A 22,221-nucleotide genomic window follows, 5' to 3' on the forward strand; every position below is an offset into this window, starting at 1 on the left:
AGGTATTGCATTTTGTTAAAACTAAGTGGAGGGACTTAGACAATTAAATGTAGGGCCATGGGTCATGTTGTAGAAGAGACATGTAGGAGTTCAGGTAAATAATTCTTTGAAGTTTGCATCACATACATGATGGTTAAGGTGTTTAGCATGCTTGCCTTCATTGCTCAAACTTTTTGAGTATAGGATTTGGGATGTTATGTTGAGGTTATACAGACAGTGAGGCTTCTTCTAGAGTATTGTGTCCCTTTCTGGTCACCCTATTACAGGAAGGGTATTATTAAGCTGGAGATGTACCGAGATGCTGCTGTGAATAGACAGTTTGAGTTTTAAGGAGAGGCTGGGACTTTGTTCACTGGAGTGCAGAAGGTTGAAGTGCGACTTAAGAGTTTTTTAAAATCATTGCTCTAGGGTGAATGGCAGGCGTCTTTTCCTTAGGGTGGGGGATTTCAAGATTGGGGCATATTTTTAAGTTAAGAGAAGTAAGATTTTAAAAAAGATGAGTTTTTTTTTAAACACACAATGGTTCCTGTGTGGAATGAACTTCCAGAGGAAGTGATGGATACTGGTAGAGTTACTATGTTTAAAAGACATTTAGGTAAGTACATGAATAAATGTTTGGAGGGATGTAGGCCAAGCACAGGCTGGTGGGACTAGTTTAGTTTGAGATTAAGGTCAGCATGGACTGGTTGGACCGAAGCGTCTGCTTCAATGCTGTATGACTGTATATTAAACATTCAGACAGGAAATTAGAAGTACTGTCAACTTCAGTGGTATAAATGGAAGTGAATGTGAATATTCATAATTTAACTTGATTATGATTACTGTTTTTCTTATTGATTGAAGGTATAGACTAGCGCTCTCAATTTGTTGACAGCAAAATACGGCTTGAAATTATGTGCATAATTGTTTCTGTGAAGAAGGTTATATTGAGAGTCCCTAAAGTGCAGGTTTCTTCTTCGCCTAAGTTATCAGATTTCTTCCATAAGACCAGCAAAGCTAAATTCTTTTGGTATTGGCTAGGAAAGAAGCAATCTGATTGTGACTTCTATACAGGTTGCATTTTTAATCTAAACATCTAGATATTCAGAACAAAAAAATTGAACAAAAATAGCACTTTGTCCATGAAAGTGATAGAGGAACAAAAAAAGTGGCCAGAGCTATTAAAATAAAGACAGCAGTGGATAGGAAGAAATTCCAGAACTTAGGGTCTTGACACTTGATCTTATGAGCAAGGTTACTAGTTTTTTTTCTTTCAATAATCTGGGAATGCAGAACAGTGGGAAAGGATGTTAGGGCAGTTGCATGCTCCTGTAGTATGTGGGAGGTGAGGGTCACCACTAGTGTCCCCACTGACTTCATCTGCAGGAAGTGCACCCAACTCCAGCTCCTCAGAAACACATTAGGGAACTGGAGCTGGAGCTGGCTGAACTTTGGATCATTTGGGAGGCTGAGGGGGTGATAGAGAGGAGTTATAAGGAGGTGGTCACACCCAAGGTACAGGAAAAAGGTAGCTGGGTGACTGTCAGAAAGGAGAAAGGGAATAGGCAGACAGTGCAGGGATCCCCTGTGGCCATTCCCCTCAATAACAAGTATACCGTTTTGGATACTGTTGGGAGGACGACTTACCAGGGGTAAGCCATGGGGTACAGATCTTTGGCACAGAGTCTGTCCTTGTTGCTCAGAAGGGAAGGGGAGAGACGAGGAGAGCATTAGTCATTGGGGACTCCATTGTTAGGGGGACAGATAGGAGATTCTGTGGGAACAAGAGAGACTCTCAGTTGGTGTGTTGCCTCCCAGGTGCCAGGGTCCATGATGTCTCTGATCATGTTTTTGGGATCCTTAAGGGGAGGGGGAGCAGCCCCACATCGTGGTCCACATAGGCACCAACAACATAGGTAGGAAAAGGGATAGGGATGTAAGGCAGAAATTCAAGGAGCTAGGGTGGAAGCTTAAGAGCTCGAACAAAGTTGTTATCACTGGTTTGTTACCTGTGCCACATGCTAGCGAGGCGAGGAATAGGGAGGGAGAGCAGTTGAACTACAGGGATGGTACGGGAAGGAGGGATTCAGATACCTGGATAATTGGGGCTCATTCTGGGGTAGGTGGGACCTCTACAAACAGGATGGTCTACACCCTGAACCAGGGGGGGGTACCAGTATCCTTGGGGGGGGGGGGGGTGGAATTTGATGTTCTTTGGGAGGGTTTAAACTAATTCAGCAGGAGGTTGGGAAACCTTAATTATAGCTCCTGTGTGGAGGTTGAGAGTAGTGAGGTCATGAATATGGTTTCAAGGTCGCAGGAGTGTACCAGCAGGCAGGAAGTTGGTTTGAAGTGGGTCTACGTCAATGCCAGGAGCATCCAGAATAAGGTGGGTGAACTTGCAGTATGGGTTGGTACCTGGGACTTCAATGTTGTGGCCATTTCGGAGACATGGACAGAGCAGGGGCAGGAATGGTTGTTGCAGGTTCTGGGGTTTAGATGTTTCAGAAAGAGCGGGGGAGGTATGGCATTGTTTGTCAAGGACAGTATTACAGTGGCAGAAAGGACGTTTTGATGAGGACTGGTCTACTGAGGTAGTACGGGCTGAGGTTAGAAACAGGAAAGGAGAGGTCACCCTGTTAGGAGTTTTCTATAGGCCTCTGAAAAGTTCCAGATCTGTCGAGGAAAGGATTGCAAAGATGATTCTGAATAGGAGCGAAAGTAACAGGGTAGTTGTTATGGGGGGACTTTAACTTTCCAAATATTGACTGGAAACTCTATAGTTGGAGGACTTTAGATGGGTCAGTTTTTGTCCGGTGTGTGCAGGAGGGTTTCCTGACACAGTATGTCGATAGGCCAACAAGAGGCAAGGCCACATTGGATTTGGTACTGGGTAATGAACCAGGCCAGTTGTTAGATTTGGAGGTAGGTGAGCACTTTGGTGATAGTGACCACAATTCGGTTATGTTTACTTTAGCGATAGAAAGGGATAGGTATATACCACAGGGCAAGAGTTATAGCTGGGGGAAAAGGCAATTCTGAGGCGATTAGGCAAGATTTAGGATGGGGAAGGAAACTGCAGGGCCTGGGCACAATTGAAATGTGGAGCTTGTTCAAGGAACAGCTACTGTGCGTCCTTTATAAGTATGTACCTGTCAGGCAGGGAGCAAGTGGTCAAGTGAGGGAACCGTGGTTTATTAAAGAAGTTGAATGTCTCATCAAGAGGAAGGAGGCTTTTGTAAAGATGAGGCATGGAGGCTCAATTAGGGCACTTGAGAGTTACAAGTTAGCCAGGAAATCTAAAGAGAGAGCTAAGAAGAGCCAGGAGGGGACATGAGAAGTCTTTGGCAGATAGGATCGAGGAAAACCCTAAAGCTTTCTACAGGTATCAGAGATAATAGAAACTACAGATGCTGGAGAATCCGAGATAACAAGGTGTGGAGCTGGATGAACACAATAGGCCAAGCAACATCTTAGGAGCAGGAAAGCTGACGTTTTGGGCCTAGACCCGCCTAGGCCTGAAACATCAGCTTTCCTGTTCCTATGTTTCAGGCCTAGGCGGGTCTAGGCCCAAAACGTCAGCTTTCCTGCTCCTAAGATGCTGCTTGGCCTGCTGTGTTCATCCAGCTCCACACCTTGTTATCTCTTCCTATAGGTACGTCAGGAATAAAAGAATGACGAGAGTAAGATTAGGGCCAGTCAAGGACAGTAGTGGGAAGTTGTGCATGGAGGCTGAAGAGATAGGAGAGGCACTAAATGAATATTTTTCATCAGTATTCACACAGGAAAAACACAGTGTTGTCAAGGAGAATACCGAGATACAGGCTATTAGACTAGACGGGATTGAGGTTCACGAGGAGGAGGTGTTAGCAATTCTGGAAAGTATGAAAATAGATAAGTCCCCTAGGCTGGATGGTGTTTATTCTAGGATTCTCTGGGAAGCTGGGAGGAGATTGCAGAGCCTTTGGCTTTGATCATTGTTGTCATTGTCTACAGGAATATTGCCAGAAGACTGAGGATAGCAAATGTTGTCCCCTTGTTCAAGAAGGGGAGTATAGACAACCCTCGTGGTTATAGACCAGTGAGCCTTACTTTGGGTTACGGGTAAAGTGTTGGAGAGGATTATAAGAGATAGGATTTATAATCATCTTGAAAGGAATAATTTGATTAGGGATAGTCAAAACGGTTTTGTGAAGGGTAGGTTGTGCCTCACAAACCTTACTGAGTTCTTTGAGGTGACCAAACAGGTGGATGATGAGGGTAAAGCGGTTGATGTGTGTCTATGTATTTCAGTAAAGCATTTGATAAGGTTCCCCACGGTTGGCTATTGCAGAAAATAGGGAAGCATTGGATTGAGGGTGATTTAGCGGTTTGGATCAGAAATTGGCAAGCTGTAAGAAGACAGAGGGTGGTGGTTGATGGGAAATGTTCATCCTGAAGTTCAGTTACTAGTGGTGTACAGCAAGGATCTGTTTGGGGACACTGCTGTTTGTCATTTTTATGAATGACCTGGGTGAGGGCGTAGAATGATGGGTTAGTAAATTTGCGGATGACACTAAAGTTGGTGGAGTTGTGGAAAGATGTTGCAGGTTACAGAGGGACATAGATGAGCAGATGGTGCAGGTTACAGAGGGACATAGATAAGCTGCAGAGCTGGGCTGAGATGGCAAATGGAGTTTAATGTGGAAAAGTGTGAGGTGATTCACTTTGGAAGGAGTAACAGGAATAAGAGATACTGCGCCAATGGTAAGATTCTTGGTAGTGTGGATGAGCAGAGATCTCGGTGTCCATGTGCATAGATCCCTGAAAGTTGTCACCCAGGTTGATAGGGTTGTTAAGAAGGCGTACAGTGTGTTAGGTTTAATTGGTAGAGGAATTGCGTTTCGGAGCCATGAGGTCATGTTGCAGCTGTACAAAACTCTGGTGCAGCCGCACTTGGAGTTTGCATACAGTTCTTTCACTGCATTATAGGAAGGACGTGAAAGCATTGGAAAGGGTGCAGAGATTTACAAGGATGTTGCCTGGTATGGAGGGAAGGTCTTATGAGGAAAAGCTGAGGGACTTGAGGCTATTTTCATGAGAGAGGTGGTTAAGAGATGACTTAAGAGACATACAAGATGATCAAGAGGATTAGATAGGGTGGACAGTGAGAGCCTTTTTCCTCGGATGGTGATGGCTAGCACGAGGGGACAGAGCTTTAAATTGAGGGGTGACAGATATAGGACAGAAGTCAGAGATAGGTTCTTTACTCAGAGTAGTAAGGGTGTGACATACCCAGCCTCAACAGTAGTAGACTTGCTAACTTTAAGGGCATTTAAATGGTCATTGGATAAACATATGGATGATAATGGAATAGTGTAGGTTAGTGCAGATCAGCGCAACATCGAGGGCCGAAGGGCCTGTACTACGCTGTTACGTTCTCCGAACAGTAAAATGTAGGGTATTGACATGAGGATTTCGAATGCAGCATTCTTGAAGGATAAAATAAAATTATTAATTATCCTAATATAAATAAGTCCCATCAGATAAGCAGGAACAGAAATGAAGCAGGGAACTATACCCAGTTAGACTAACATTTGTATTTCAGAAAATGTTAGTAGTCAATTGATTCTATGAAGTTGGAGTCATGAAGTCATACAGCACAGAAACAGACCAACATGTCCAAGCTGACCAGATATCTTAAATCAATCTAGTCTCATTTGCCAACATTTGGCCAATATCCCTTAAGCCCCTTATTCAAGATACCCATCCAGATGCCTTTTAAACATTGTAATTATGTCAACTTCTGCTACTACCTCTGGCAGCTCATTCCATGTATGCACCACTGTCTGGAACAGTTGCGCCTTAAGTCCTTTTTAAATCTTTCCCCTCTCACCTTAAACCTATTGCCCTCTAGTTTCAGACTCCCCTATCCTGGGAAAAAGACCCTGCCAATCACCCTATCCATGCCCCTCATGATTTTATAAACATGTGGGGAAAATGGCCCCAGCTTTTAACCTATATCTTCAACCCTCCTATCCTCTGGAACATCCTTAGAAAAGTTCCCAGAGGTTTATTTTAAATCCAGGCACAAGATGTAGGTGTAGTTGGCTTGGTCAATGTTTACTGCACACCCCAACTGGCCTGAAAGATGAAGAGCTGTCGACTTGAATTCCGCAGTCAATTGGGTGTATCGACACCCAAAGTCCTGTAAGGGAGTGCCAACATTTTGAGCCAGTGACAGTGAAGGAACTTTGACATTGGTTAAAAGGATAATGCAAATTTTAAGTTTTTTTTTTAAGATTAGTTTCCCTACCGTGTGGAAACAGTCCACACCACCCCTTGATGCATCCCACCCAGACCCATCCCCCTATAACCCACACACCTCTGAACACTACGGGCAATTTAGCACAGCCGATCCACCTAGCCTGCACATCTTTGGACTGTAGGAGAAAACCAGAGCACCCAGAGGAAACCCAAGCAGACGCGGGGAGAACATGCAAACTCCACACTGACAGTTGCCCGAGGCTGGAATCAAACCCGGGTCCCTGGCACTGTGAGGCTGCAGTGCTAACCACTGAGCTACTGTGCTGCCCCATTTCTAAAGATATTTGTCAGAAATCACATGACACCAAGTTATAGTCCAACAGGTTTACTGGAAATCACAAGCTTTCGCAGTGCTGTCCCTTTGTCAGGTGATGAAGGGGCAATGCTTTGAAAGCTTGTGAATTTCAAATAAACCTCATATCTTATGATTTCTGATCTTATCAGCCCCAGTCCAATACTGGCATCTCCACATTAATGATAATTGATTCTTGAAAGGTGGCACAAAATTTTTTGTAGAGGATGAAATATCAACATGGCTCGAGGATTACTAACCAAACGTCAGTTGACATTTTTAATTAATGATTCAGATTATGGAAACCAACTATACTGTCACATTTGTTGACAGGACTGAGTTAGGTCAAAAACCAGAAGTGGTATCAATCTGGGCCCCAGAATCAATAATGAACATCCAGCCCTTTTGATACTACAGTCTTTCCCAATATCATTTGTGCTAAAATTCAGACAGCTGTCTCTCACACCAGTCAAGCAACAGCCTGACACAATCATACTCATGAAATCTTTACAGACAATATCCCAGACACAACCATCACTATCCTTAACATATCCTGTCCTATTGTTAGGACAGAGTCAACTGAGATTAAGGTGTAGTTATCCTGGAAGGTCTTCACGTGACTAGACCACAGGAAATCTCATCCCATCGAGCTAAACATGGACAAGCAAAGTACCTGATTGCCACCTCCCGTCAGGCACACTCAGCTGATTAATTAGTACGCTGTGTTGATTACACCAAGAATTTCCCTTCTTAACAGTATTGCGTGTCTGACCACCCCATGAACTCAAGAAGGCAGTCACAGTCTTCTACATGAGGACAATTAGAACAGACAGTAAATGCTGTCAGGGAGGGAAAACATCTAGACGGCAATGCTCACACCATATTAACAAATGAAGTAAAACTGGGACACGGGGAATTTTGATTTGTAGATGTCATTCAAAGGAATAAATGCCATAGTCAGTGTATTACAGACATTCTTCAGTGCTCAAGCTTAAGACCAATTTTCAAGGAACTTTATTTTGTAACTACTGACATACAAGAGAATGATAAGAATACCGATGCAAACAAAGGAGAACACGATTTAGAGAGAAGCATCGCAGGTCTGTTGAGAGAAAATCAAATTAGTGTCAAGTCCAGTGACACACTGTTATAACGTTGAAACATCAATTTTTTTTTCCTCTCAACAACTGCTGTGTTTCTTCGGCACTCAGGGTTTCTGATTTCCAATTTCCACAACTGTATATTTTTTTCAACAACACAAATTAATAATACACAACAGCCAGCTTTAACACGTTGCAATTTTCTTTGTTTACCTTTTTATCTTAGCATTCTGTGCCAACTGCAAACTTGATAGACAAACCATGTACAACATACAACATGAAAAAAATGATTTTACACTTTGAGTTTTCCAAGACTCTTTCATGCACTTGTAGGTCTCTGCAATGATCTGGCTGAACTGAGGCCATTTCAATGGAGTCTCCAGGTAGGGTCTGCCAATGCTCAGAGATGCCGAAGCCTGTCCAATACTGTTGGACTTCAAGGCAGCTGCAAAAGTGGTTAAAAATAACAAAAATAAAACTGTAATCAGTTTGAAACTGGCAGAATCACATCTCTCATTCTGAAATGTTAAAGGGTTAATATAATGTTGGATTCCCTTTTAGGGGATTCCTACACACTTGATACAAATGCAATACGCTGACTTCTGTGAACAGCCACAGTTTATTTAAGCAAGTACAAGTTTTTGGAGGATCACTGAACAAACTTCGCAGGGCTTGCAGATTTATCAAACGATGCTCTCTATAAGGGGACCATCTCCAAGGGCAGCACGGTGGTCACCACTGCTGCCTCACAGCACCAGAGACCCAGGTTCAATTCCAGCCTCGGGCGACTGTCTGTGTGGAGTCTGCACGTTCTCCCTGTGTCTGCATGGGTTTCCTCCGGGTGCTCCAGCTTCCTCCCACAGTCCAAAGATGTGCAGGGTAGGTGGATTGGCCATGCTAAATTGCCTGTAGTGTTCAGGGATGTGTAAATTAGGTGGGTTATAGACAGATGGGTCTAGGTGGCATGCAGTGAGGTTTGGTGTGAACTTGTTGGGCCGAAGGGCCGGTTTCCACACTGTAGGGATTCTAAGATTTCACTGTGCAAAAAAGACAGTAGCGCATTCAATAAACCATGTCACAGATAAGTTTTTTTTAAAAAAATTCTTTGTCTTTCATTAACTTGATAGCTGATGTACTGTGCAACCACACTGTAGAATTAAGTGTGTAATAACAGTGAAGGTTTTGAAAGTGGTGTATGCACAATTAGCATGATGAAGAAATAGATTTTCATCTTCCCTTTATATAGGTTTTTTTTTAAAGCATAGACATGCAGGCAAGACACAATTTTTTCTTCCTCATAGTTACATGCCTAGCAACAGTGATAGTACGTAACTTAATCATTTAACAGTAAAACAGAGGTCAGCCGCCCAAAAACTGTGTGGGACTAGGTAGTTCTTTATCTTTTTAGCCTTAATTCAACCTTTACAGAGAGCAGAGTATAATTAGCTTACTGTATTTTGTCTGAGAGACAGGGGCACCCACAAAGCATGTAATTTCTTACAGATGTTACATTTACGGAGAGCAGAACAGATATTTACCCTTTAACATTTCAATTCCACAGCATAAAATGCACTTTTTGAAGCTTTTTTTGCAGAAACATTTCCATCTCCCTGTCTTCCCCAATTTTCTCCTCACTGATGATTGGTAGCATACAAACATATAAATTAGGATCAGAAATAGCTTACTCCACCAGTCAATAAGATAACATTTCCCTAATGATCTTCACACCTATGGCCAATCAAAGTATCTACCTCCATCTTAAAAATATTCAATGACCTCCACTCAACTTCAGAAGCAGACAGCTGCAAAGTCTCAACCTCAGTAAAAAAATATTCTCACCGGTCCTAAAGATGTTGATAGAGGGAATAAAAATTAAATAGGACACTGGAGATAATTCTTCATCTTTGAAACAGTGCCATAGATTTTGTTTTATATATTCAGACAAGATGGATTTTGGCCTCTGCTTAATGTTTAATCTGACAAATGGCGCTACCACCAGTTCAGTACTCCCTCAGTACAGTCTTTATTTCTTTGTACAAACATCAGGTGAAAGAAAAAAAACAGAAAGAGTCCATTTAACAATTACCAAACAGTAAGGTACAGAGAGTAGTAAGCAGTAAGGGAATGGAATGCTTTGCCTGCAACGGTAGTAGATTCGCCAACTTTAGGTACATTTAAGTCGTCATTGGACAAGCATATGGACGTACATGGAATAGTGTAGGTTAGATGGGCTTGAGATTGGTATGACAGGTCGGCACAACATCGAGGGCCGAAGGGCCTGTACTGTGCTGTAATGTTCTATGTTCTATGAGTTGTATACAAAAAGCAGGATATACCAAGCCAGCCAGTTATCACCCCATCAGTCTACTCTCAATCATCTGTAAAGTGATGCAAGGCATCATCAACAGTGCTTTCAAGCAGCCCATTTACCTGAATGAGTGCGGCTCCAAAAACACTCAAGGAAACTTCACATCATCCAGGACAAAACAGCCCATTCAACTGGCACTACATCCACCACCAATACTCAGTAGTAGCAGCGTATACCATCTACAAGATGCACTGCAGAAACTGACTACAGCTCCTTAAACAGAACTTTCCAAACCCACAATAACAAAGTGTGAAGCTAGATGAACACAGCAGGCCAAGCAGCATCTCAGGAGCACAAAAGCTGACGTTTCAGGCCTGGATCCTTCATCAGAGAGCTCTAGGCCCGAAACGTCAGCTTTCGTGCTCCTGAGAAGCTGCTTGGCCTGCTGTGTTCATCCAGCTTCGCACTTTGTTATCTTGGATTCTCTAGCATTTGCAGTTCCCATTATCTCTGTCTCCAAACCCACAAACACTTTCATCTAGAAAGAGAGGAGCAATAAATGTATGGGCTTTTGTCCCTACAAGCTCCCCTCAAAGCCACTCGTCATGTTGACTTCAAAATATATCATTACTTCAATGTCACTGGGTCAAAGTCACGGAACTTTCTCATGGCATTGTGAGTCTACCTATACAAAATGGACTACAGTGGTTCAAAGAAGATAACTGACCATCTTCAGAAAAGGCAACTAGGAATTGGCAATAAATGCTTGCCAAGTCAGCAACGGTCAAATCGCTTGAGAATAAATGTAAAACTTGGGCTTTTTAAAATTTGATTAGATCATGTCTACTCTATCAGCTACAGTTAAAACTGATGAGATGTGAAACTGAAGCCATATATATAATCTCAGGTAGATTAAAAAAAATCCCAAGGCACTACTGCAAAACAAAAAGGTACCCTGGCCATTTATGTCCCATTCATCATCATAACAGTTTATATGGTCTATATCACACTGCTGTATGTGAGAGTCTTCTGTGTGCAAACTAGCTACTGCATCTTCTACATTAGAACACTAACTGCACTAAGGAATTTCATCAACCGTGAAGCATTTTTACAGTCCTGTATTTGTGAAATAAATGTGTAATACATGGTTTTTATGAACTTCTCTGTACCTCTATTTAGTTACCCTTGCTCAAAATCCCATGCTGTATTGCAAGTGAGCAAGGATATCAAGCGTAGCCATGCAAAGTGAGCTTGATTTGGCATCCACAGCCTTTTTGGCAGTGCTGGAAAGAGGAAAAGGATTTCAGATTTTCACAACACTTGTGTAGAAGTATCTGCTGATTTCACTTCTGCATGGCTTAGCTCCCATTTTGAATATCAATCACACGAAATGATAGCACTAAAAGATGGTTAGTCTCATCCTCAAAGCTCTTTATAATACTCATTGTTGGTTCAAGACATTAATTTCTTAAGTTCCCTACATTATAAATCAACCATAGTAACCGTGACATTGTTTTGACCAGTAAAGGCCGTGAAAACTTGAGGCTGTACCACTTTGATCTTGAATAGAGAATCAACACTTTGGGTACATATGCAGCTGCAAGTTAAATTTCACCATCAATTGCAATGCTATAAAATCCTTTCGAGAAAATAATATGCTGCATTAGCACTGACTTTATATTTAACTAATACAACAAGAATCACAAGAGGAGTAACTGTCGTTGACCTCAAAGCAGCATTTCACTGAATATGGCAATAAGAAACCATTGCAAAACTGGAACTGGGGAAAATTCTCCACCACATGGAGTCCTATCTAGCACAAAAGAAGACAGCTGTTGTCGAAGGTCAGTTCCAGGACTTCATCTCATCAGGTGTGCCCTAGGCCCAACCATCTTCAGCTGCTTCATCAATGACCTTCCCACCATCATAAAGTCAGAAGTGGGGATGTTCACAGGTGATTGCGCAATGTTAGCACCATTCACAACTCCTCAGACACTGAAACAGTCCATATTCATACACAGCAAGATGTGGACAAGTCAGGCTAGTAAGTAGCAGATACTATTCATGCCACACTAGTGACAGTCAATGACCACCATCAACAAGAAAATCTAGTACACCTTTGTATTCAATGACAGTATTATCACGGAAAACTTCACAAACAATAGCCATGGGATTATCATTTGACCTGAAATTTAACTGAATTTGATCAACAATGTAAAAATTACAGCTATAATCACAGGTCACACACAGGCTGAGAATTTTGTGGGCCGTAACCAATCTCCTGTTGCCCGTCTACAAAATACACATCAGAGTGTGATAGAATATTCTCAACTTGGCCAGATTAGGTACAGCTCCAACAACACCCAACAAACTCAAACACGATCCAGGATAAAGCTGTCTGCTCGGCACCCCCTCTGACACCTTCAACATTCACTTCCTCTGTAGTGACACACAATGGCAGGATGTGCCATAGACAACACGTATTGTGGCAACTCACCAAGGCTCCTTCTGATCTTCCAACCCGTAACCGTTCCCTCACAGAAGGACGAGGGCTACATATGCAAGTTCAGTCTTGAAAGGATTTCAGAAGCGAATTAAGAGTCAACCACATTGCTATGGATCTGGTGTCACATGAAGGCTACCACTGGTAAGGATGGATGGTTTTCTGCCCTGAAGGACGTTATTGGACCAGGTGGAATTTTACAATGATCGACAGCAGTCACCATTACTGAGATTTGTTTTAGCTTCATATTTCAGTACTTTTATGAAACGATTTTACATTCAACCAGTTAAAATATGGGATTTGAACCCATGTCACCAGGGAATTCACTTGGGCTTCTGACTCACTAATCCAGTGATATTATGCCACTGTCTCCCCAAAATATCTTCGAACAAGATTCTGGTTTCTTTTCTGTTGCTAGGACAAAATCAAAGCAACATAACAAACAGAAATAGCAGGCCACTTGATAGCCAATCATATTCAAATTCACATATATCCATGACTGATCCTTTAACAACATACTTTTCTGTTGTTTGCAAGTTACCCGTTATATTCTATTTTCCCCCTCTTAATCTCTTGATCTTCATGTGCTGAATTCCGAATGTCTAATCTGCTCCCGATTCTCAGACTTGCTCATCTTTCCAGCAACTTTATAGGGTCCCTCTTTGGATCTAACACCATCCTTAATTTATTTTGTTTAGACATGGTTGGACCACCTTTCCATTGAGATTGAGCACCAAAAAGGAAGGTATGCCTGTTGCAATGCTTGTATTCCTTAAATATTAGCGATTGCCTATCCATCATCATGTCTTTTAATGCAGTTAACTAATCTATCATAGCCAACTCACTACTCACAGGCAGTATCCCCTGTTAGACTTAGGGTCCTGGTTTCATTTTGGACAATTTCACTTTCCATCCTAATGAAGAATTTTACCATGAAGGCTGACAGCCTATATCCAGATTTAGCAAAATTATTTGGAAAATATTAGAATAGATTCCCTACAGTGTGGAAACAGGCCCTTCGGCCCAACTAGTCCACACCGCCCCTTGAAGTATCCCACGCAGACCCGTCTCCCTATAACCCACACACCCATGAACATTACGGGCAATTTAGCATGGCCGATCCACCTAGCCCGCACATCTTTGGACTGTGGGAGGAAACCGGAGCACCCGGTGGAAACCCATGCATACACAGTGAGATTGTGCAAACTCCTCACAGACAGTTGCCCGAGGCTGGAATTGAACCCGGGTCCCTGGTGCTGTGAAGCTGCAGTACTAACCACTGGGTCACTGTGTCGCCCAATATTTTGTATGTAGCATATTATTATCCTCCATGTTCACAAGTCAGAGCACAGAGGCCCATGAGCTACATGTTTACTATGTGCAGCCATTTCCAAGTATAGTCTATAATAAAGAATACACACAAGTATATATGACTGCATGGTCAGAATTTTACCCCATCCAATACCCCATTTTGATCTCTTGACTTGTACTGTCATAACTTACTTCTTTGAACGCCACTGGAAACCTGAAAACACAGTCCTTCAACCAGATATTGAACTCCCTTGGTATTGTCAGCTAAGATATCTTTTGACACCCCTTTGGAAATGAGATGAGGAGAATTTCTTCAGCCAGAGTGTGGTGAATCTGCAGAACTCATTTTCTGAGAAGGCTGCAGAGGCCAAATCATTAGTGCCTGTAAAACAGAGATATATACATTTTTGATTAGCAAGAGTATCAGGGATTACAGGGAGAGAGCAGGAGAATGATGCTGAGAAACATAATCAGCCACGATTGAATTATGGAGCAGACACGATGGGCCAAATGGTCTAATTTTTCTCCTTTATCTTATGGTCTTATATCATGAGCTCTAAAAGCTAGATCTTACATGCATTAGAAGGGTTCTACTTTATTTTTCAGCACATACTTGCCAATTAGACACATCCCCTTCGCCCTTGTACAGGGGAAGGGGCAAGCCTTCATGTTCAACCAATAGTACTGGATGGATAATTGTACAGATAGAGGTGGCTTCCCTTTTCAACTACGATTTCACATTAAGATGTAACTTGATCATGTTTCTGTTGAAAAAAAAGTTTAAGAAGTCTGAATACAGCATTAATAATCCTCATTCATCAGTTAACATTTATAATCACAGAATCCCTAAAGTGTAACAAGAGGCTATTTGGCACATCCAGTCTGCACCAACACTCCAAAGAGCATCCCATCCAAACCCACCACTGAGCCTATCCCCGTAACTGCACACTTACAATGGCTAATCTACCTTGCCTGCACATACACATATTTTAGCTTAGCCAATCCACATACCTGGCACATATTTGGACTGTGAAAAGAAACCGGAGCACCAGGAGGAAAACCATGCAGACATGGGGAGAATGTGCAAAGTCCACTTAGGCAGTCACTTGAGGATGGAATCAAACCCAGGTCCATGACACAGTGAGAAGTCGCAGTGTTAACTACTGTGCCACAGTGCCACCCAAACTAACAGAAGTGTGAATCTCTGTTTAACAGCCCATCCAGTATATCAACAAGTCTAGAACACAATGAGAAGACAACAGGTAAAATACACCCTTACCCACACACTCCAGCATACGTGAGATTGAAGGCTTTTACCCGTATTTTGCCCTCATTATGGTTCAAGCAACATCATGCTACCCCACACTTACTTTCAGTTCTGAAAAAATTATTAGACTAATAAGCATAAGTTTGAAATGATTTCCAACTTGTGGAACACTGAAAACATATGGCAATAAACGAGAGCGCTCAAGATGAAATATTGTGAAAGAGCAGCAAAGTGGTCAGAACAGAGTGAACATGAAGGCAAACAATGCCAGAGGCCAAGAGAGAAGAAAGAAGGCAATAGATAACACAGGGAGAAATAGCAGCACTGTGATGACAGCCTGACAGGGAAAAGCTGGAGATGTCAGTTTTAGAGAGTGACACGGAAGGGAACAGTGCAACAGGGCAAGTGAGCAGTGGTACAAACAGTCAAGCAACCCAAGAATATTGGACTTGGAGCACAAGCTAAACGTGGAACAGACAAACCATTCACAAGAGATGTCGCTGATTCTCAGCTGCTCTCCAGGCAATTAGGAGCCTGAGTCAGACAAGACAGAAACAGGCTCTTCGGCCCAACTCATCCATGCCGATCAGGTTTCCCAAACAAATCTAGTCCCGTTGCCTGCATTTGGCCCATATCTCACTAAACATTTGCTATCCATGTACCTGTCCAAATGTCTTTTAAATGTTGTATCTGTACCTGCATCCACCAACTTCCAGAGTGGTAGGGTGTTCCAGAGCCCTGGACAGCTGAAGGCACAGCCCCCAACGGTGGAGGCATGGGAATCAGGAAATGTTCAAGAAGCTGGGACTGAAGGAGCTCAGAGATCGCAGAGGATTATAGGAGGTGACAGAGATAGGGATAGGGTGCAGGGGCTGGAGGAGCTGACAGAGGTAGAGGGGATATAGGAGGTGGAAGAAGTGAGAGATAGGGAGGAGCGTAGGGGGCCAGAGGAGGTTGACAGAGATAGGAAGGGATGTAGGGACTGGAGGAGTTTAGAGAGGTAAGAAGGTGTGGTTAGCAGAAGAATCGGATTAGTAGTCGACAGGTAAGCATTAGTTTGGTTCAATGCACTTTTGTATTTTTCCACTGTTGGTGATAACTTGGTATCTTTTTGCCTGCCTTTCTCACAGCTTACATTGGCACCTAGCTTTGTACTAAGACATTAGCTGAGGCCCCAGCACTGAAACTTGCAGCATTCCACTGTTCACTTCCTGCCAGCTTGAAAACTGCAGTTTACTCCTCTGTGTATTAACCGATCCTCCACATGCCCTCAACTTCTCGAACTCCTAGCTTGCAAACTAACCTGTAACACCGAGTGCCTCTTTAAAACCAAATATACAAGGGTAATTGTGAGGGGTCTTGTAGCACAGTAATAGTGTCCTTGTCTATGAGCCAGCAGGTTCAGGTTGAAGTCCCACCTACTCTGGAGGCATTGTCATAAAATATCTGACTAACTAGCGTATGAACTGGTTTCCTTTTATTGACCGAGTAGTCACATCCTCAACAACTCTCAAACACAATTTTTCTTTCATGAAACAACGATACCATGATTTTTAAAATGCACTGTTAGGACTTCCACAACATAGATTCCAGCATTTTCCCCAATGACTGGTACCAGGCTAACTGGTTTTTAATTCTATTGTTTATCCCCTTGTCCCTTTCTTGAATAGCAGCATTACATTTAGTAATCTAATGTCTGCAAGGGCCATTCTAGAATTTATGGAATCTGGATTTTCCAGTGCATACAATATCTCTAAAGCTCTCTCTTTCAGAACTCTTGGATGTAGGCCAGCAAACCTTGGCTTTTACAGCTTGAATTTTCTTTTTTCTCTCTGCTTATATAAATGCCCTTCAACTTTATCACTATTACTTGCTCTTTACTTAGCATAGTAAGTGTTCATTTAAAATCACAGTTATGTTCCTTAAAATCACAACTAAGTGAATCCACGTTATAACCAGCATTAGGTTCCCTCACACAATTAGAACATAGAAAAGTACAGCACAGTACAGGCCCTTCGGCCCACAATGTTGTGCCGTGGAATATGCCTAGGTTGAAACATTATTTTTCAATCTTTCACCTGGAAACAAAGAAATCAACAAATCTAAAAACATTGTAGAATTCAAATAATACTCACTGGTCTTAGGCACTCTCTTAGGCAGTTCCTTGGTTTGGAGATGGCTTGCTTCCACTCTAGTTTAATGAACTGAGATGACTAGTAAGTCCACTGCTTGATCTGCCAACTGCCTCATGTGGAACATAACTCTCCAGAGTGTCAAATAGATGAATTGTTGAGGATTTTTCTTTTTTTTTCACATTTTTGATGAGGTCTTTGTGCCCTATGTCTTCCCAAATCAGCCATTTTGGTCAGTCAAGAACAAAAACAGAAGTTGCTGGAGACGCTCAGCAGGTCTGGCAGCATCTGTCAAGGAAAAATCAGAGTTACGTTTCGGGTCCATTGATCCATCCTCACCAGACCTGAAACACTAACTCTGATTTTTCTTCACAGATGCTGCCAGACCTGCTGAGCGTCTCCAGCAACTTCCGTTTTTGTTCCCGATTTACAACATCTGCAATTTTTTCAGTTTTTATTTGGTCAGTCAACAGTTGGTGGAGATGTCTGACCCCTTCAGGAATGTTCTGAGGACACCTTTAAAGCTCTTCACAAAGAGTTGGCTTTGTGTGATTCATGCATTGACATTGGCTAGAAGGAAGACCTTACTGTTACACCGCCTTTAAAGCCACTGGATTTCGAAGATCTTTCAAAGATAATGCCAGTGGTACTGAGATGCCTGTTGCAGGTTTTCCAAGTTTCAGAAACAGGTGAGAATGTAAACCACGATCGTGCTCTGATGGTTCAAAAACCTCTTTCTCAAAACCTCTCATCTTAAATCAGCCAAAATCTGAGCTGGCACATTGCCTTTTTCAAGAGAGATTCTGCAATACATGGAAACTGTTCCAATTAATCTTAAATAGACGCATGCTATTGTGTTGTGGCAGCTGGCTGGAAGACGACCTTTATTTTTTGGATTTTGATAGTCAAAGACCCACTTTCTCTCAGCAAGTGCAGACACAAGTACCTTCTGTGTTGAGAAATGCAATAATTGAAGACATAGTGATTTTGGTTTTGAATTTTAGGCAGGACCTTTAACAGCCAGGTCCTCTTCAAGTTAAGAGGAAAAGAACCAGGGTCTTGAAGATTTGTCCCAAGACACCAAACAGTTTTCTTTTTCTTTACCCAGTGGATATACCTGCAGTAATTAACACCCTCACAGATTACCCTGTTCAGTTTAGCACTTCGCTCTCTGTTTGGGGCTTACTCCATAAAAATTTCCATTAGTCTTCCACGAGTTGGAAAGCTCTTGACAGTTCCTTCATTGGTGAAATTCAAAGGTGTCGTGTTCCAGTGCTGTCATCCTCTTCAGCTTGTTGACTGACTAAAAGATTTGTCCAGTGAAGACAATACAATGGGATGCAATTTGTCTTCCCCTGTGAAGACAGACCAAATGTTTGGTAAATGTCTCTGCCATTTCTTTATGCCACATAATTTCTCCTTTCTCTGTTTCTAAGGGTTCAACATTACTTTTGTAGATTCATAAAAGCTCTAATAATATATTCTTAGTCAGTTTACTCTCATGTTGTTACCCTTTTAAATCCACAATTTAGTCATTCCTTGCCAGTATAATTCTCCCACATGACAGGTTCCATATATTTACTACCTTTGTCTTTCCAGATGGTAGGTTTGTCGATTTACAGTCACATGACCTGTTATGTTGTAGCAGTGACTTTTGTAGATAGCTACCACCGTGCATTGGTGGTGGGAGTTAATATAGAAGAATTAAATGGGGCACCAGTCAAGAAGGCTGCTTTAGGAACACACTAACAGGAACAGACCTTCAGACTGTCAAGCCTGCACCACCGTTCGGAATGATCGTTACTGATCAAACACTTCGATGCCCTCTACTCACCCTATACCCAAGTATGCCACTAATAACCAGAAGTCTATATATCCAACAATTCCACAAAGACTGATTTATACAGTCCATGAGTTTTCCTGTACAGATGAGATGAGAATCTGAGACTTGTTTTATTGGATTTCAATGCTATAACCTCACAATTTAGGAGAAAAACATAATATTATAGCACCTTTGTCAAGAAAAAAAAATTAAAACAAATGCTGTGATTGAAGAGGGCTCATAGAAAACGATTGTTATGAAAATCAATGTTTCATGTAAATATATTAGTATATATTACTAATAATTAATATTGAATTAATATATTTACATGAATAGTATATTACTGTCAGTAAAACAACAGTTCACAAACAGAAAATTTTGATAGAAAATGAAAATGCCTCAAATAAGATGAATTTCTTCTCTTGACAGGTTGGGTATCTTTGGAATTCCTTGCCACAGACAGCTGTGGTGGCAAAGTTCTTGCAGGTATTTAAGGCTGGGATAGATTCCTGATCAAGAGGGGAATAAAGGGTTACAGGGAAAACACAGAAAATGGGCATGAGGAATGCTGGGTCAGTCACAATCTTATGGAATGGTGAAGCAGACTGAGACCGCCGCCGACTGTGCTTATTTCTTATGGTCTTAATGGGAGGGGGAGAAAGAGGGAGAGGTGGGGCGGGGGATAGAATTACTGCAGAGAGGAGCAAGAGGGTGTGATGTAGGACTATGGATTTGAAAGTGGAGGAAAAATAGAACTTACTTTTCAGTTTTGTGAATGTAACAGTTGTGACAGTTTTGTATCCTTAAAGACAGAAGTCGTTTTGGGCAATGATTTGTGTGACTTTAGCACACATGGTTGAGTTCAGAAAAAGTAGTAATTCTAGCGGAAGGATAGTAGTTTAGTATGTACAAGTCTCAAGGCTGTGAGACTTAGAATGAAGTATCCAGGACACCAGAGCTGGAAACAAAAATTAAGCATCTTCAGCAGTTTAAGGAGAAAGGTTGGAAAGTTAACTGACAGAGAAATTAAACAGTGCTAATTCACAATATTAAGTGATTATTGAGGCTATCGCTGGAGAAATGTTACGCATTCTTCGCTAAGTTCTTTCAATAAATTGTCTCTTAGCTACTATATTTTTGTATGTGTTTTTTTCGTCGGGGTTGCCGGATGAGCAATAAATGATCGTTTGGGTTGGCAGCGTTACCTGGAAATTTGAACCAAACTTCAGAACAGACTGTAAACAGCCGGGATGAAAATTTTAAGGCAGATAGCAATAGCACGTGTTCGTAAACAGAAGGGGAAACTCGATCTTTCTCGAACTCCCGGACTGTTCGAAACTTCAAGCTATCTGGAGACTGGCTTTCTGAGGCAATTCCGTTAGAAATAACTCGCACTACAGCAACCGATGGTTTATGTAACCCCTTCCAACACTGCCACATATGTAGAAAATGAAAACGTCACCTGTTTCTCGAATTCCATCGAATGTATCTGGACTAAAGCTGAAATATATCAACAGTATCTGCATTCTCTGTTCCCGTGGAGACCGACAGATAACGTCCCAACATGTTTGCAGATGCCGGTGGATTGTAGTTACCAGGCCTACAACAATGTCAACCCCCAACATGGAGCAGGAAAAGGAGAGAGACAAGGAAAGCGCCTGCGCGCCAACGGCTCAAACCCCGCGCACGCCGACCGCCCGGCCCCTGACTGTCCCCGCGCACGCCGACGTCCCGCCGTCTCACATCGTGCCCGCCAGACTTCGCTGTAGTTTCTGCTTTCGCACAGAAACTATGGTCAACCCATCCGCTCGGCCAGAATTAGTCATTCCTTCAGTAAGAAGCGGATTCTGCAGGCTTTGATTAGATGACATTTCCACATTAAGCAGAGGTTCTACACTTGCTCCCACATCTCCTCCCTCACCCCTATCCCAGGCCCCAAGATGACATTCCACATTAAGCAGAGGTTCGCCTGCACATCTGCCAATGTGGTATACTGCATCCACTGTACCCAGTGTGGCTTCCTCTACATTGGGGAAACCAAGCGGAGGCTTGGGGACCGCTTTGCAGAACACCTCCGCTCGGTTCACAACAAACAACTGCACCTCCCAGTTCCAAACCATTTCCACTCCCCCTCCCATTCTTTAGATGACATGTCCATCATGGGCCTCCTGCAGTGCCACAATGATGCCACCCGAAGGTTGCAGGAACAGCAGCTCGTATTCCGCTTGGGAACCCTGCAGCCCAATGGTATCAATGTGGACTTCACCAGTTTCAAAATCTCCCCTTCCCCTACTGCATCCCTAAACCAGACCAGTTCGTCCCCTCCCCCCACTGCACCACACAACCAGCCCAGCTCTTCCCCCCCACCCACTGCATCCCAAAACCAGTCCAACCTGTCTCTGCCTCCCTAACCGGTTCTTCCTCTCACCCATCCCTTCCTCCCACCCCAAGCCGCAACCCCATCTACCTACTAACCTCATCCCAACTCCTTGACCTGTCCCCTCCCTACCTCCCCACCTATACTCTCCTCTCCACCTATCTTCTTTTCTCTCCATCTTCGGTCCGCCTCCCCCTCTCTCCCTATTTATTCCAGAACCCTCACCCCGTCCCCCTCTCTGATGAAGGGTCTAGGCCCGAAACGTCAGCTTTTGTGCTCCTGAGATGCTGCTTGGCCTGCTGTGTTCATCCAGCCTCACATTTTATTATCTTTGATGTAGTGTTTTGTTTCCCCCAGTGCTTTTTGTTTTTATTTCAGGTTTCTAGGGTCCGCGGTATTTTGCTTTCGCCCACATAGTTGATTCTTGGGAATACATCTTTCAGTATCAGATGTCATAAAATTTCAGAATATGTCTTGCACTAAAATTTACGACTCAGAACAGTTTACTGGGATACTGTAAGGACTGGTGAGTTTTAGCCACGAAGATAGATTGTACAGACCGAGATTGTTTTTCATGGAGCAGAGGAGATTGAGAGGGGACATAACTGAGGTATGAAATTATGTTAAAGACAAAAAAGAACTGCAAATGCTAGAATCCAAGGTAGACAAACAGGAGGCTGGAAGAACACAGCAGGCCTGGCAGTATCTGGAGGAAAACAGCAGTTAACGTTTTAGGTGTTGCCGTTCTTTCAGGACTGGATTTGGGGGGTAGGGGGAGGGGTGGAGCCAGAATGGTGGCGATAGATGGACACTGATGGTTGGTC

The 22,221-nt window shown here is 42.7% G+C and overlaps 1 long non-coding RNA gene and 1 other non-coding gene across 2 annotated transcripts; both read right to left on the minus strand.

Moving 5' to 3' along the window:
• Positions 1–7,568: 7,568 nt before the first annotated feature.
• On the minus strand, positions 7,569–20,688 carry LOC125456888 (uncharacterized). Its single transcript, XR_007248531.2, has 5 exons — positions 20,483–20,688; positions 17,202–18,553; positions 14,413–14,563; positions 13,992–14,181; positions 7,569–8,122 (listed from the first exon to the last, which is right to left on the minus strand). It is a non-coding gene; the product is annotated as an uncharacterized LOC125456888 (long non-coding RNA).
• Positions 13,791–13,926, minus strand: LOC125460178 (small nucleolar RNA SNORA5). The gene has a single exon (XR_007249210.1). It is a non-coding gene; the product is annotated as a small nucleolar RNA SNORA5 (small nucleolar RNA).
• Positions 20,689–22,221: the final 1,533 nt, after the last annotated feature.

The sequence above is a fragment of the Stegostoma tigrinum genome, chromosome 1 (genome assembly GCF_030684315.1).
Source record: "Stegostoma tigrinum isolate sSteTig4 chromosome 1, sSteTig4.hap1, whole genome shotgun sequence".
Taxonomy (NCBI): domain Eukaryota; kingdom Metazoa; phylum Chordata; class Chondrichthyes; order Orectolobiformes; family Stegostomatidae; genus Stegostoma; species Stegostoma tigrinum.